A 15517-nucleotide genomic window follows, 5' to 3' on the forward strand; every position below is an offset into this window, starting at 1 on the left:
TTGAGGAGAGGGTATGGGGTAATACTTATATTTACAGAATCCTATTAAAAAAAGAGGAAATAACATAAATAATTCCAGGAATATGACAGCATATGATAGAACTGATTGTCGGCACCAATCAGTTTATTACAGCCAGCAAAGGATTGTGGTGTCTGGAATATTTGGAGTTTCACACACACACACACACACACACACACACACACACACACACACACACACACACACACACACACACACACACACACACACACACACACACACACACACACACACACACACACACACACACCGGAGCCTGGATGAACCAACACAACGTACAATGCATGACTAATGTTGGATTGTAATTTCAGAAAACGTCCAACCTCTCACTAAAATACTTTTATATTGCTTCAGTACTTGGGGCTTTGTTAAGACTTGAGGTGATAAGCAGCAACACTGGGTTTTACCAGATGGGCCTCATCCTCATACTCATCCTGGCCATCACTCCACTCCCACAGAAAATGCTACTTTAAAAAAGGCCCCCCATCCTGACATGCAAGTCATCATTTATTTGGCAACTAGATAAGAGTTCCCTTCTTCTCCCTCTTCACCCATGAAAAATTGGGAGTAAGGGCTCAGCTGTGGCAGTAGCTACTAAGTCAATTTCACAATGTTTTTTCCCCTCTGTCTTTTGTCTGAAAGAGACAGAAACACATCCCAATAAACACACCCACACGCAGACAAATGATTGGGTAGACAGCGTAGTCATGCATGGTCTTGTACAAATAATATGATTGTTGCGCACTCGCGCACACACCCAAAACCAGACAGACTTGGGTCAGACCAACTCATGCCGTCTTACCCCTACTTCCTGATCGAAGGTGCCCGAGACTCATGTACACATCATCAGCAGTTCATCGTCTGCGGGTACAGAACAGACAGCTCCACTGTCTCCTTTTCACGGTCGAGAGCGCAAATACGCCGACCTTTGAAATGTACACAAGTCACTGTGACCGTGCACAGGCTCATACCAATGGTATGAGCCACTGGACTTCTATACAAGGCAGTATAGATGTAAGCGATTAAGACTTAAGTGCCATGATATGTGGCACGTTCAGCAGTTTATACAGTATATCTCTTCCATTCCAGAGCCCTACAGCCAGCCGTGCTGGCAACATTTTTAGCACCAGCAAAAGAATATGGCATCAGATCAAAGTTTCACTGCATTAAGCCTGACGCATTGGCACAGGAAAAAAAAAAAAAGTTTTGAGTTGAGTGTTGGCGTTGGGAGCACCCTTACTATCGAAGTGGCCTGACGGTGCACAGAACTTATCCTAAGGTGCTTTCACACATGCACTGCAACCCTGAAATTATCATTAATTAATTAACCGGACTTTACCCAGCCAGCACCCTCGTACAAAGTCTGTGCAATGTCCTATTGAGAGGTATATGTGAAGAGAGCAGGTGATCGTCCGGAGCATACACAGCGAGTAAGCGTTTCGCGTGTTGAGGACGTCGCCGTCATGCGACTGGTGACGTCATCAACACGCCCACTCGCTGAGGGTGAAGAAGGGTCATTTACCTTAGTGCGGACCTTTGTGCACGGAGCGTAGCTGCTTCGTACTCCTTTCTGCTTTCCTTTATATTTCTTTCCACTCTTTCGTTTATATTGCGGATACATCCAAATACATGGAGTATCAACACAAGAAAGTCACAATTACTGATAAGTCAGTAGCCTTGTCCACCATCATGGGTGTGCTGTAAACGCCGCAGCTTCACGCATCATTGCGTCACGTCCTGCCTGCTGCACGCTCTACCCAGACCCCGTCCCTCGCCTCAACCAAACAGTGTGATTCCAAGTGTTAACACCTCTGACACGGACAATCTCCGGTTGTGTGCTACATATGTGAAAGGACATTACGGACATTGTCCGGAGTTCATGCCCTTAAGCAGCATTAGAGTCTGTAACTGTTTACTTTTGTCTCTGTGACGGCCGCAGCACCTGCCGCACGTCAGTCCTTATCGCGGTAACCACCGCACTCCCTTAACATTCCCAATAGTTTACTTTCTTTATTATTTTTGTCCCTATACACTGTTAACATCCATAATGCCCATACACAAACCAAATAATGACACTACACATAGTTCTTGTTTCACATATAACTCATGAGTTGTCTTTCATTAATTTATTTATCTTACATGTTTACTTGTTGCTCCAGAGCCATCTTGCATTCAGTGCCTGGTGATGGTCATAGGACAAGCAAACGGAAGGGGCCAGACTTATATACAGGGAGAGGGGGTTGGAAGGTTTCAACACCCTAAGAAGAACGGGGGAGTTTGGAAACGTTAATGTTGTCTTAAACTATTGTTTGTTTCATGATAACTAATTTATTCTCATTTTACATGAGAAGGACATTAGGTTACTATACTAAATTGAATATACATCTAGTGTCGAAAAGATGACTGTAACCTAATTGTAATGTTTGTCTTCCCTTCCTTGTCTCTGTCGTGGTTTGGCCGGCCAGTATAAATACCCCCCTCCTGTCTCAGTCTGGAGTCCAGTTGGTTCAGTTCAGTAGCACTTCTTTTGTTATTTATTTTGAGCTTTGTTCTGTTTAGTTGACAAGTTCTCTGGGGCCCAAGAACAGCTTATTATCATTTTTGTAACTTTTGTTCTTTTTATTGAACCTATTTTTGTCTGGTTTTATTCCCATATATTCATATTTTTGGGAAAGTAAGGCCCTTAAGATGAGCACTCCCTTGCGCCTAACTGTTTGGTCCCTGACAGCCTCCCTCCATTTTTTTTAGGAATTCAGTTTATCAAAAATTGTTATGGCACAGAGGGAAGAAGAGCACGCGACTGTTTACTACCCGCCTCAACTCACCCCCATGGGTCTCTGAGAGGGAGCCTGGTTTCCTAAACATTGCACAAAGATGCCATTAGCCGCGTCCCAGTTGGTGGGATTGCAAGCGGCAGCGGTAGATCAAAGCAAAGCCCAGCCTGGTCTGGAGCGGCCCAGCTGAAATGTATTTTACAATAAATAAAAGCTTGCACCGGCCGAGGAGCGCCCTTACCCTTTCTTCTGCTGCCATCTGTTCCCTCGGCGGCCAAAGGAGGAGGCGAGGGGGTGGGGGCTTGCCAGCGCCTGGTATTTTAATGCCGGCCTTATGCAACAACTCTGCCTGCCTGCTTCCTATTAACTAACCAACTCTCTCTCCTCAGCCTGCTGCTCACCGGCTCTCCCTGCGCCGGCACATATGGATTTGCTCAAACGGAGGCACTTGTTGCGTCTCACCCTCCGCGAACAAAGGCCGAGGAAGTTGCGCGAGCGATTCACTTTGCTTTCGAGACGTAGACTTTAAGCGGCGTCGTGTAAAAAAAAACAAAAAAAAAAAAACAAAGACCCGCGCGGCAGGAGGGAAGGGTTCATTTGTGGGCAAAGATCAGATGGAAGCAACGTGGGGATGGTTTACGGGGCTATGATATCATCACATGCACAGCCAATATCTGCAGGTGATGGCGGAGCAGAAGGAGTCATTAAGAGCCAGGGAGATCTTGCTTTGATGAAATAAATACCCCAAGTGCGTGACATTCGGCGGCTTGTGTCCAAACAGGGAAGGGGTTTTCTCAAACTACACACAGGGATGGTTTTTTTTTCACACCCTGGGTCGGTTATGACTCACTTTTCTTTATAGGCATCTTGATAAGTTGTTGCGTGGGCAATACTCGACATTTCGCTGTGGATCATCCCCTTCCGCAGTGACACATGCTTGAGCAAGAAGACTGTTTTTTCCAGGATTACGCAGCACAGCCGCTTAGGGAAAAATGGGAGCCTTTTTTTCTGTCACAGACAGATAACGTCACATTCACACTAGTAATGCAGTAAGACACAAGAACTGTACAGCAAAACACACAATACAACCAGCGTGGAAGACACGCAATGGTTTTAATCACCGGCATATGAGGTTTGAGCTACCACGACTATTCCTTACTTGACAAAAAAAAAAATAATGCCCTGGCAGTAGATGGGGCTTCGGCCAATGTCACTTTTTGATCCTGACGTCATTCCTCACCCCTCCCCCCCAAACACAAACTGCAGATAAACATCCTACTTGAGCATGGTTCTTGCCATAGACGGCAACAAGCTCGAGAACAAACACATACAGTAGGACATACTCACAGGAAATATCTCCTTTTTGTGAAGAAGGCCTTGCATTCCATGGAAAAGTGTCTCAACATGCAGCAAAGGACAGAGCTTTGCCTACGAACCTGACAACGAGAGCGGCCCGAGTACAAGGTGTGAAATATCACCTTGTTACAGGACAGCGATTGTTTAGAAACACTGAGCGTTGCTTTTCATTTAATATCACCCAGTTAAAGTGAATTCAAGCAACAATTCACACCCTGCTAGTAGAGATTTGTCCTATAGCTTCCCAGCTATGGCGCCTTATGTATATTTTTATATTCAAGGACACAGTAAACTATTGACATGGTGACATCCTGATGTTTCACTGATATGCACGACAAACAGGATCACAAAAACATCACTAAATCCTCTTAAATCTGAAGAAGTAAAGATGAAATTGTCTTAAGAGACCAATAGAGGTAAACAATAAGTGCTATTTCAAGGAACACGCGCACGCACGCGCACACACACACACACACACACACACACACACACACACACACACACACACACACACACACACACACACACACACACACACACACACACACACACACACACACACACACACACACACACACACACACACCTCACCCACAGCTGGTCTCTTTCTGGTCTAACAAAGTCAAGTGTAATGATTGCTGTCTCAGACAACACCGGCTGTCCTGTGACGCAACCAGCCTTTGTATCCATAGCCTCGGGTCAGAAGAGGGAAAGATAGACAGAAGGGTGAAATAGCAGACAAGAATAAAAAAGGAAGTGTGCGTGTGTGTGTGGGGGGGTATTCCGACACATATGTGACTTTCCTCAGACTCAGGATTGAGACTTGAGCTGTTCCACTTTGGACTTGGAAATTGATTATTTGGAAGCTTCTCTCAACCCTTGTGTCAAGGGCATGGAAAGGCGAGAACCCTGACGGGTGCCAAGAGGGAGCCCCTCCGTTGTTGATATAAGAAGCAGATGTGAAATACGCAGACACTTGGGGAAAAACAGATTTTAAAGTTGGACAGTCTGGGCCAGGCTGCTATATACGGAGTTCTGTATGTGACACTGTCCTGCTTAACGGCACAAGTGGAAAGATCAGGAAAGGCAGACAGAGAGAGAATTCATTTCTCGTTACAAATATATAACCAATCCAATCAATGTGTAGCAATCGGTCATGAAAATGTTTGTTAAATGTTAAGGGTTTACTATAGATCAACAGTGTTTTCAGCTCTACTCTCAAATCTCAAATCTAATACAAACCAACACTCATTAAAACCGACAAAATGTAGGGCTTATAATAAATAAAAGACAATGTACAATACAAAAACCTATTCGATTTGCCCTTGCACTTCATTTGTCACAGTAAAACTGTAAATGCCATCACACACCTTGCATCCAGGATTGAGCTTGTTCCTTAAGGTGCTTACCTACCACAGCCAAACACACCGTCCCAGGCCAGGCAATCCCTCACTTTTTTACCCGGGGAAAATTGACAAATAGTTCCAAAGTCCGACAGCTGGCAGGTGTTGAAGGTTAAAATTCCAGCCCTAACTCTGATTTCTCTGTAGTCTCTCGGCGCGAGAGAGAGTGTGTCTGTTGATCCCAAAAACTTCCCAGGCTGACGGGCACTGCAGCCACCATTAATCTGATACAAAACCAGGAGCAAACGGGAACATGCCAGACTGGAAGCTACAGCTGGAAGACAGTAATAAAAACAAACACAAACACACACACTCACCAAAAAAAAGGGGACCACGCCCATCTTCCTCAATCACACCCACACATGAATGCACACATCCTCAGTGACTCATGAATCATAAGAACCTGCCTTTAGTTATGGTGAATCACACCTAGTAACTGTGAACGTCATGGCACAGACAAGTGCACTTCAATCTGTTCTTTGACGCAAGGGAAGATATGGGATTTCACTGAGTTTCCTTTATGAAAGTTGTGACTGAGCGAGTAGAAACAAAAAATATTTTGGTGCTTGAACTCTGCCACATGCCGAGAGGGTGTCTCCCACACTGACCATGTAGCTCTGGTCTGTTGTCATTCAGCTTCAATGAACCACGTTTAAATCCTCCACAATTAGCGAGCTCACAGAAAAATGTACCCACCTAGGCTGGGGACAACTTGGGGAATGGAGCAGGGTTGGGTGTGGGGTGTGGAGGGTGTCTTACTGCCCCACCCCCCATTTCTCCCTCCCCTGTGTCTTCAAAACATGGCTAAGAGCGGAATCCATCTCTGCCCCGCCACCCCCTGTTGCCATCTTTAATTAGGGGAGACTGTTAAAAGGAGGGACAGCGGCAATGCAATTACCCTGAGGGATTACACCCGTGTGGCACTGCCATTGTTGGAGGGGGAGATGGGGGCTGAACATGAGTGACCTTTCCTCGATGCCTGACCTTTCCATTAACATGGGCCACAAGGGGGAAAAAGGCAAAACTGTATTTATTTCACTACTCTGAGTCTTCAGTGGTTCCCAATCTGGCGGTCCACAGGTCTGCAAAAATAAAAATCCTGATATAGCATATTTTGAAAGGCCCGAAGCTTTAAAAAAAATAATAATAATAAAAAAATGGTCTAGCCATTTTCAAACTGTACAAAATGAACACAAGCACGAACACCAGCAATTCATCTAAATTATTATATTTTTGTACTAGGTGTAAAGGGTCCATTTTACGTGTAAGTGTCCATGACAATTTAAATTGGTCACTACAAACTGATCGAGGGGGATAGGGGGAGGAAAAATCTTGTAAAAGAATAGATTAAAAAAATAAATAAAATAAGAAAGTAAAGAGAAATGCAATGAAAAATGCAAAACAATATAGAGGCGCTATTTAACATTATTATTAAATTTTAAATTTTAAATTTTATTTAATAAAAAAACAAAAATTAAATATTATGTTGAGATGCTGTCCTAAATTCTAGAGGTGATGTTTTCACGGAGAGAGAAACCCTCACTCATCGCAACAGGAATAATGACAAGTTTTGAATTGGAGATTTCTCCAGGCTTATTATCACCTCTCTAACTAAGCCACGCAAACTGCCACTCTTCAAAACCTTCATTAGGTAGTAGTTGTTTACACACAGGAAAGAAAAGCAAACAGATAATTAGCGGGCTTTGCCACGAAGAGGCGCTTCGCATGCAAGGGATTTGGGGATATTTTCCCAGCCCATCTCAGCGCTGAGGGGGGTTCCCTTGAATCTTTGAACCTGGCTATATTGGTCAGTCCATGCAAGGCCGTTTCCATCGGCCCTGCCCCTCAGGTGCCGTCTTCCTGTTATTCCCCTGTCTGCCACTATGCTGCTTCCTGGCTGGGATGCTCCTGAGGGCTGGAGATGGCGTCACTGGGACCCCCCTGCAGTGTTTATGCTTCCCTGACAGGACATTTTTTCGATGGCAACGCATCATTCAACGTCCAGTGGGCTTGTTGTTGTTGGACGCAAGTCAAATATTCTAAACACCAGCGCTGATGGACAGGCATCCCTCTCTTGCCATATTTCACTGATGCTACATGAGGATTTTGGACCTCCACTTGATATTCAGATTTAACCAGCATGTATTGATACAGTCACATGTCATTTACATTTTTCTACACAATACTAGGTGTGGCAATGGGGAGTGATTTTGGCGCCATTTGCAGGTGGGGAGAGCCAGTACTGGCAACCGGAAGGGGACGCAGCTGCAGAAAATTGAGGTTATTAGCAGAGGATTGAGCTGCTGCTGTGTTTTCACCTCGCTCTCTCTCCCGACAGCGAAGCTGGGATCCCATTCCTGACTGCATGCAACGAGACTTGTTACACTGGGAAAAAAACATATTATACAACTGAAAATAAATCACCCCTTTACCCAGGTTAAAAAAAGAAACGCTATCACATCTTTGCCATTGCGAAACTCAGGAAAATCCTTCCAAGAAAATTTTGACTCATGGTCTATGACACATCAACAAAATTCTTGATATTTCTAGGAGTCTTTTCTTGGACCATAACCTCCCGATGGAATGGAATAGTACATCGGTGTGTAAGAAACTTTTTGATCGGTTCACTGGCTGAGGTTGAAATCCTGACCGTAACCTTGTTTGGAACACTGTAAATAAACACTTGACAGGTGCCTGAAACTCCAACACAAAGGAGATTTAGCTGCATGATGTCTCATCATTGAGCCAAATTCAGTCTTTTACATTGAGGCCATCTATTTAAGGGTCTCCTATGACTGCACTAACTTCTAATTGAAGTGTATAAGCTAAGCAGACATAAATAGGAATGTTTATCACTCATCATATATGCTGGCTAGAGATGCCAGCACACCGACGATGCTTTCACACATGAACTCCGGACAATATGCGGATAATCAGGTCAGGTCGAGTTGCCCTTTCACACATGTAGCTCACAACCGGAGCTTGTCTGTGTCTGGAGCCTTTACACCGCCCGGAAATAACCAGTTTGGTTTAGATGAGGGGCGGAGCCTGGGTAGAGCGTGCAGGATGCAGGAAGTGACGCAATGAGGCTGCGGAGTTTAAGCATACCCAAGATAGTGGACGAGGCTACAGACTTATCATTTTTGGCATTGATACTCCATGTATTTGGACGTAATAAAGGAAAGCAGAAAGGAGTACGAAGCAGCTACGCTCCGTGCACAAAGATCCGCACGAAGGTAAATGACCCTTCACCCTCCGTGAGTGGGCGTGTTGATGATGTCATCAGTCGCATGTTGGAGGCGTCATCACCTTAACACGTAACACGCCCACTCACTCACTGTGAATGCTCTGGATAATCACCTGCTTTGTTCACACATACCGCTCAATCGTACATTACACAGACTTTGTACTAGGGTGCTGGCCTGGTAAAGTACGGGTAATGTCCGGTCCAAATGATTCAGACATTTGCATTTACACATACAGTTCCTCCGGGTAGAGTCCAGGTAATTTCAGGGTTGCAGTGCATGTGTGAAAGATTTGGCAAAGTGCATATCACTTATAGATTTACCACACGTTAGACACAAGCTCAGACTGCTCAAGCTAAACAAAGAACATAGAATTGATGCTAATAGAATAAGAACAGCATTTTTACCCTAAACAAATCACTTAAAACCACTTAAACAACCTTTTTGTAAATCACACCAAAACAATGTTTGGTGGCCATTTTCCATTAGGACCATGCAGCATTTAAAACATCAGACTTGTGAACACAAATTAAGGCCTTTATTAAAGAGGGCTGTCATTCACGTCACATTTACAGTCCAATATCACATGTCAAGTATTTTTTTTGTTTTTACTGTCTATGTATCTGACTCATCTGGATGTGATTCATTAATACAAAAACTGAAAAGTTGTGACACTGCCAGACAGCAAGACTGCAAGACTTCAGATGCAGGAAGTGGCTCTTGCTAATTTAGCTGTCTATTTATAAATGAACTGATAGGAATGTGGTAGAAAGGTAATCGAAAAAGATAAAAAAAAAAACAAAAAAAAAAAAAACCCCAAAACAATGGGCTTACAATTGTATGGTAGTCTTGTTAGTTAGCCCATATTCAAAGCCGAGACTGCAGAAAAACACAAACCTGAAAAGGAAAGATATTTCCACTTCCCATAACTTCTGAGTAGACCCATAAATTGTGGGGGCAGTGTTGGCCGCCATCAGGTCTAAGACCTTTTCAGAGACAAACTGCATGTTCCTCATTAGCTGTGAAATAAAAACACCCGAGAAGGAGGAGGATGGAAAGGAGAGGAAGATGAGGGATAAAAATAGGGAGACACAATTCCTCCCAAGACCTCAGTATCAATAAGCTCTGGCGTTACTGTTAACGGTATTGGAGAAATGAAGAAAATGTATTTTCTATTTATTTAGGCTATACAACCTGTTTCTAACTTGCAATAAGATTAAGATATTTGTCTAAGATCTCTCTCTCTCTCTCTCTCTCTCTCTCTCTCTCTCTCTCTCTCTCTCTCTCTCTCTCTCTCTCTCTCTCTCTCTACTCTCTCTCTCTCTCTCTCTCTCTCTCTCTTCTCTCTCTCTCTCTCTCTCTCTCTCTCTCTCTCTCTCTCTCTCTCTCTCTCTCTCTCTCTCTCTCTCTCTCTCTCTCTCTCTCTCTCTCTCTCTCTCAACGATACCCATCCCTACTCTTGCCCCATCCCCATACTGTTTTTAGTAGTTTTATTTGGTGGAACAGGGCTCGGAGAGCCGTGTTTGATTCACACTTAGAAAAATACATTTATTTTCCCTTATTTATAATTCTCCCATTGAGATGTTATCCCTGTGCATTTTGCATCTTCTATCAGTTTTATCCTGTTATTGTAATGCACACTGACTGGGAAAATATATATAAATGAATAAAAGACTGCTTGACTTGAAGAATCTCCAGTCGATTGACGGGTTTCCGACTGATGATTCGACTCGTTGACTTTGAGGGGGCAGCCCCATTTCCCAAAACAGCCAATCCTTAAAGTTTGGTACACGTAATGCTCATTATCTAAAAATAGTATCTCAAAAGAAGGCCAAGTTAGCTAATTAATTGAAGAGAAGTAGTTTGAAGAAAAGTTGATTTCATGGTGGAGGTGATGGTGAAAGTGCCAAGCTGCATCACATTTGTTATGCCGAGTTCAGACTATGTGATTCTGGCCTGATTTTCCACTCGTCGACAGGTTTTTGGAGATTGCCGAGCAAAGCCCCAGATCAGAGGAAAAATCATAGCCCGCTCCCGTGAGCGACGAGCGCGTCGTGTGAACTGCTCACAACGTGATCCGACTGCTCGCCAAGCGCTCCCTGGTGGCTCGCAGACGCCGGCGAGACATCAAGCAGGTTTAATATCCAGTCGTGTCGGGCTCGACTCAGGAGTGACGCATCCTCCGTTCGTCCTAACCTGGATAGGGAGCCCAATTCCTGGTTGCCATTAATCTATTTGATAGATACTGAACATGTCAACCTAGTGTAACCTAGTGTTGGGATAAGGTTTACTCAAAGCTCTTAACAAGTCACTTGTTAAAGCTGTCAGATCCCTGACATTTTCAGACTAAGAGTTCAGTTCAGCTGAGTAAATTAAGAGTTGTTTGAATCAAGTACAAACAGTATTTTATAAGGAATAATCTGTTAAGCTTGGGGCCCCTTTTTGGGGGGGGGGGGGGGGGTCAGCAGTTGGTGCCACAAGTGCCTTACACCATCAGGAAGCTGAGACCTTAAGGACTCAGCTTGAAACTGTATCTCAATGTTTTCTATCATTTACAAGGTAATAAACATGTTTTTAATTGCACCTGATAAAATTATTAATCATTATCGGATATCGGACTGACATCGCCAATCCAGGTGCCAATACAAATACCATTCCACAGCTTGCGCTGGACCATGAAGGCACCGTTTTAATTTTCTAATTTAATGGCCTGCCTCCTTAAGAATTCAACTGGGCAAATAATTAACCTGTAAAGCCCAATGCACGAATAGGAACTGGCAGTTGGAGTTGGGCAAATGTCACTGCACAGCAGCCATTCAGCTGTGTTTTATGGCTGTTGGAATGAAAGTCGAATAGACTCGAATAGAGAAATAGGGAAAAATTGAGAAAAAGATAACATTATTCGAATGCTGTTTTTGTGTAAAAAAGTGTATTAAAAAAAAAAAAAAAAGAATAATGGATTAGAAACGTTTTGGCTAACGTTAGCGAATCAATTCACATGTGATGAATGTGGTGGGGGGTGGCGTGGTTTGAGCAGCCACTTCTGTCTTGGGTATAGGTAATTGCGCCCAGGATCAGTGTGGCTGTACATCTGTTGCTCGTTAGAGTAATAAACAAGCACCAGGTAAAACCCCCATCCCCACAAACACACACAGGAGGGGATCCCTTGTCATGACATCTTCCATCTGCTCCGGGCTTGTTCCAGCTTGCCCACTTCCTACAATAAACTGGTGTGTTTTCAACTCCATCGCCTGTCTCTCTTTGTCGGAGGGCACTGAAAACGCCACTTGGGTGGCTTGTTGCAGGCAGCAATTGCCACAATGAGCAATAAAGTTCAATATAAGTTCATTGAGAATGTTGCACAGTGAACACACATTAGAGAGAAATATTCCCGGTCACTGTGTGCGACGTCTGCGTCGGCGGAGACACACGAGCGCACCGGCGCGTTTCCCTTTCTTCCGGCGTTTCACTGTGTGTACAAATGAAAGAGTGTTTTTGACCAGAATGTCCAGTAATTCCGATGTGGCATAAGTAGGAAATAAACCCAACCTTCACCGATGGAATGCCCTCTAATGCAGAAGTTCCAAACCACCAGCTCATGGACCGTGCCGGGCCGCGGGGAATTTGCCATCGGGCCATGAGAATTCGGTGGGATTTTCTCAGGAGCGATGTGCTCCGCAGCATCAGTATCGTATCGGCAGATATTTATCAGATTCGAAACGGAACTGATGGCAGTGGATCTTTGCATCTTACATGTTACTATGAGGCCATGTTTCATCAGGAATGACTGCAACTGGACTCTTTGGATTCACAAGTCTCCGCTTTGTAGCCACACCAATTTCTGCAATTCCATCACTGTTTAGGTACCACGGTGTGCACAAAAAAAAGCCAAAAATAACATATTTTAACTGCACGCAGAAAACGGTGTGATTAGGACCCTGAACGCAACATACCCTATGTAGCCGACATATGTCAGGCGTGGCTGTAAAGGTGAGACTCTTGCGGTTCTAATGAGCCCAATTTGATTCAGATATCTTTATGTGAGAGGTCAAGGGACCCACTTGAAAATAGCCCTGCCCATTTACTTTTGTCAAAAAAGGTCACAGACTTTGGAGCTATGTTACGCCCACTTCAGGGCAAGCTAGCACGACATGGTTTATAGCTATGGATTCTTCTGGAATGTTCGTTTCCACTAATACCAGAACCTAAAACTCAGCTTAAAAACTGAGCTAGAGCAGCGTTCGTCAAACACGCACTGCACCATGGACTCGCCGGCAGGTCCATCGGGATTAACAGGTTAACAAGTCCAAAATATCATTTTGGGAAAGTACCTTATAATCTAAAACTGTAAAAAGAAAAACTCCACAGCACAAACACCCATTTCACAATTCATCCTCTCCCAATGACTCTGCATGCTGGTGTGAATTACATTTTAGTATTTCCTTTTCAACAGTACTACATATTTCACAACTTGTGATTTGCTGAGGCCACCAGAAGGAGGATTTAAAGCAGGATGAAACCAAAAGCGATCGAGAAAACGTAACAATTTTAAATCCAGGGTGAGAACGGAAACTCAGAGACCAAAATAGACCCAACGTAGCATCAGCATACTGAAACCTTCACCTCCACCCACCCACCCACCTGAACACACACACACACACACACACACACACACACACACACACACACACACACACACACACACACACACACACACACACACACACACACACACACACACACACACACACACACACACACACACACCTCTGCCTCCAGCTGTTTGCGGCAGGGAGGGGCCGCGTTGCCATGGTGACCCACACCTTTATGGCCTTGTCTGGTCCTGTCCCGTGAACGACGCGTGAGGGAGGGGAATGAAGAGAAAACGCAGATGGAGGAGGAGCAAGTGATACGGGGATAATTGGCCCTCTGTGTGAAGGCCTGTCTCTCGCAAGCAAGCTCGGGCTAGCTTCGAGCACAAACCAACATATCTCACGCCACTCTCTGCTTTGACTTAATGGATGAAGGCCTATCTCCTGACAGCCACCTGTGAGGCTGACACAACCCCCTTTCAACTACCAAAGCTCACAAAGGGTCGAAATGTCCAACAAAACACATGTCCCCCCACCTAAGCCCATTGCACGTGGTTGTGTAATGTGGTGACAGCACGGTGGCTGTGACTCATTGACCTTTCTGGCTTCAGACGAACTCATCCACTCCCAAGGCCTCTTTCACTGGAAGGGAAGGAGTGTTTTTCGGGGGGAACTGATGTACGTGGGGGGGGGGGGCCCTCATTTCAGATGCAACCAATTCTAGTGCCGCGAAGGAGAGGCCCTGAAAAAGGAGAAATCTGATGTTCTCTCCCTATGTGTTTGGATCTGCTCTGTGTCTTGTTGCCAAACAGTCAGAGGTTCAAAGAGACGGTCCTTACAAAGAAAGGAACTTTCAAAGAACTCCTAAAGTGGACTGTTTAACTTAAATGCTTTTTATTTTCAAAGCGAGGATGATGCATCTTGAAGTGTGCGCATGTGGTGCGGTCAAATGTTATATTTACCTTCTCAATGTCTGGAATGGTACAAGTGTCTCAATAGTGTAAAACAGCGGTTCCAAACAATGGTTTGAGCCAATAAAAATCAACAATAAAGTTCTTCCCAGATTGGGTCCCAGATACTAGATCCAAAATGGCGGTTCGTGGCCCTAATGGGTATCAAGCCGAGGTCCTTGGTATGAAAAAGAAGGGTTGAGAATCACCGGTGTACAAGATCCTGAAGAGAGTGAACGCGCTACCAGAATCAAAGCAGCTCTGTTGTGACATTGCCCTCTGCTGTTTCAGAGAGGTCACAAAAAGCCCGAAACAGATTCCTTTGCTCCCCCAGCGTTATGGAAAGATCGAACAATTTCTCAGCCTCTCTCTGATTTATGTCACCCTTTAAAGAACCTACTGGACAACAGCTCGGTTTCAGACAAAAAAAGGTGAATTTGTATCCTTCTGTTCTACGTGTTTGACCGTTTTTTCTGTCTTCTCCACTGTCAGCCTGTTCCACTCCTTTGTCTCCCTGTGTCTGCACAAGGCGAACAAGTCTTCTCCTAATCCCCTTACATAACGCTGGCCGTGACCCTGGCCAAGGAGACCCATGGTGTCAGACATGATTGGCCCCAAACAGCTTGCCGTGGTGCCACCGCAGGACACACACACACACACACACACACACACACACACACACACACACACACACACACACACACACACACACACACACACACACACACACACACACACACACACACACACACACACACACACACAGTGTGTTAACTGGCTCAGCTCTATAAACAAATTCTACAAAACAAGAGGGGCCTCGCTGGGTTTTTTTTAATGGGCACAAGGGGCTCCAAGGTTTTCCTCTTCCAGGGAAAGTGGAGTTTTGACCCGCGCTCAATAACTTGAGGAGCAGGAGGACAGGGAGCAGGTATAGGGCAGGTTAAGCTCTTTAGCTCGGCTGTCCTCACAACTTTATTATTCTTGGTTGCTATGAAGAAATACTATATAAAACCAGTCCTCTCCCTGCGTTGTGTGAACCCACTATCCATTCTGTTGACTTGCTTTCCTCCATACCATTCACTCACTGTAAATTGTTTCCACTGCAGACGGGTATAGAGGGTGGCCGAGGGGTGGTAGGTGTCAAGGAAAAATCCTGAC

At 44.7% G+C, this 15517-nt stretch overlaps 1 protein-coding gene across 2 annotated transcripts in view; it reads right to left on the bottom strand.

Annotated features, from left to right (window-relative positions):
* plekhg5b (pleckstrin homology domain containing, family G (with RhoGef domain) member 5b) overlaps positions 1-15517 on the bottom strand; it is a gene marked incomplete at its 3' end in the record, with an annotated part of 53229 nt that overhangs the window by 28755 nt on the left and 8957 nt on the right. The window lies entirely within an intron of this gene.

Source organism: Zeus faber (assembly GCF_960531495.2).
Source record: "Zeus faber genome assembly, chromosome: 15".
NCBI classification, from domain to species: Eukaryota; Metazoa; Chordata; class Actinopteri; order Zeiformes; family Zeidae; genus Zeus; species Zeus faber.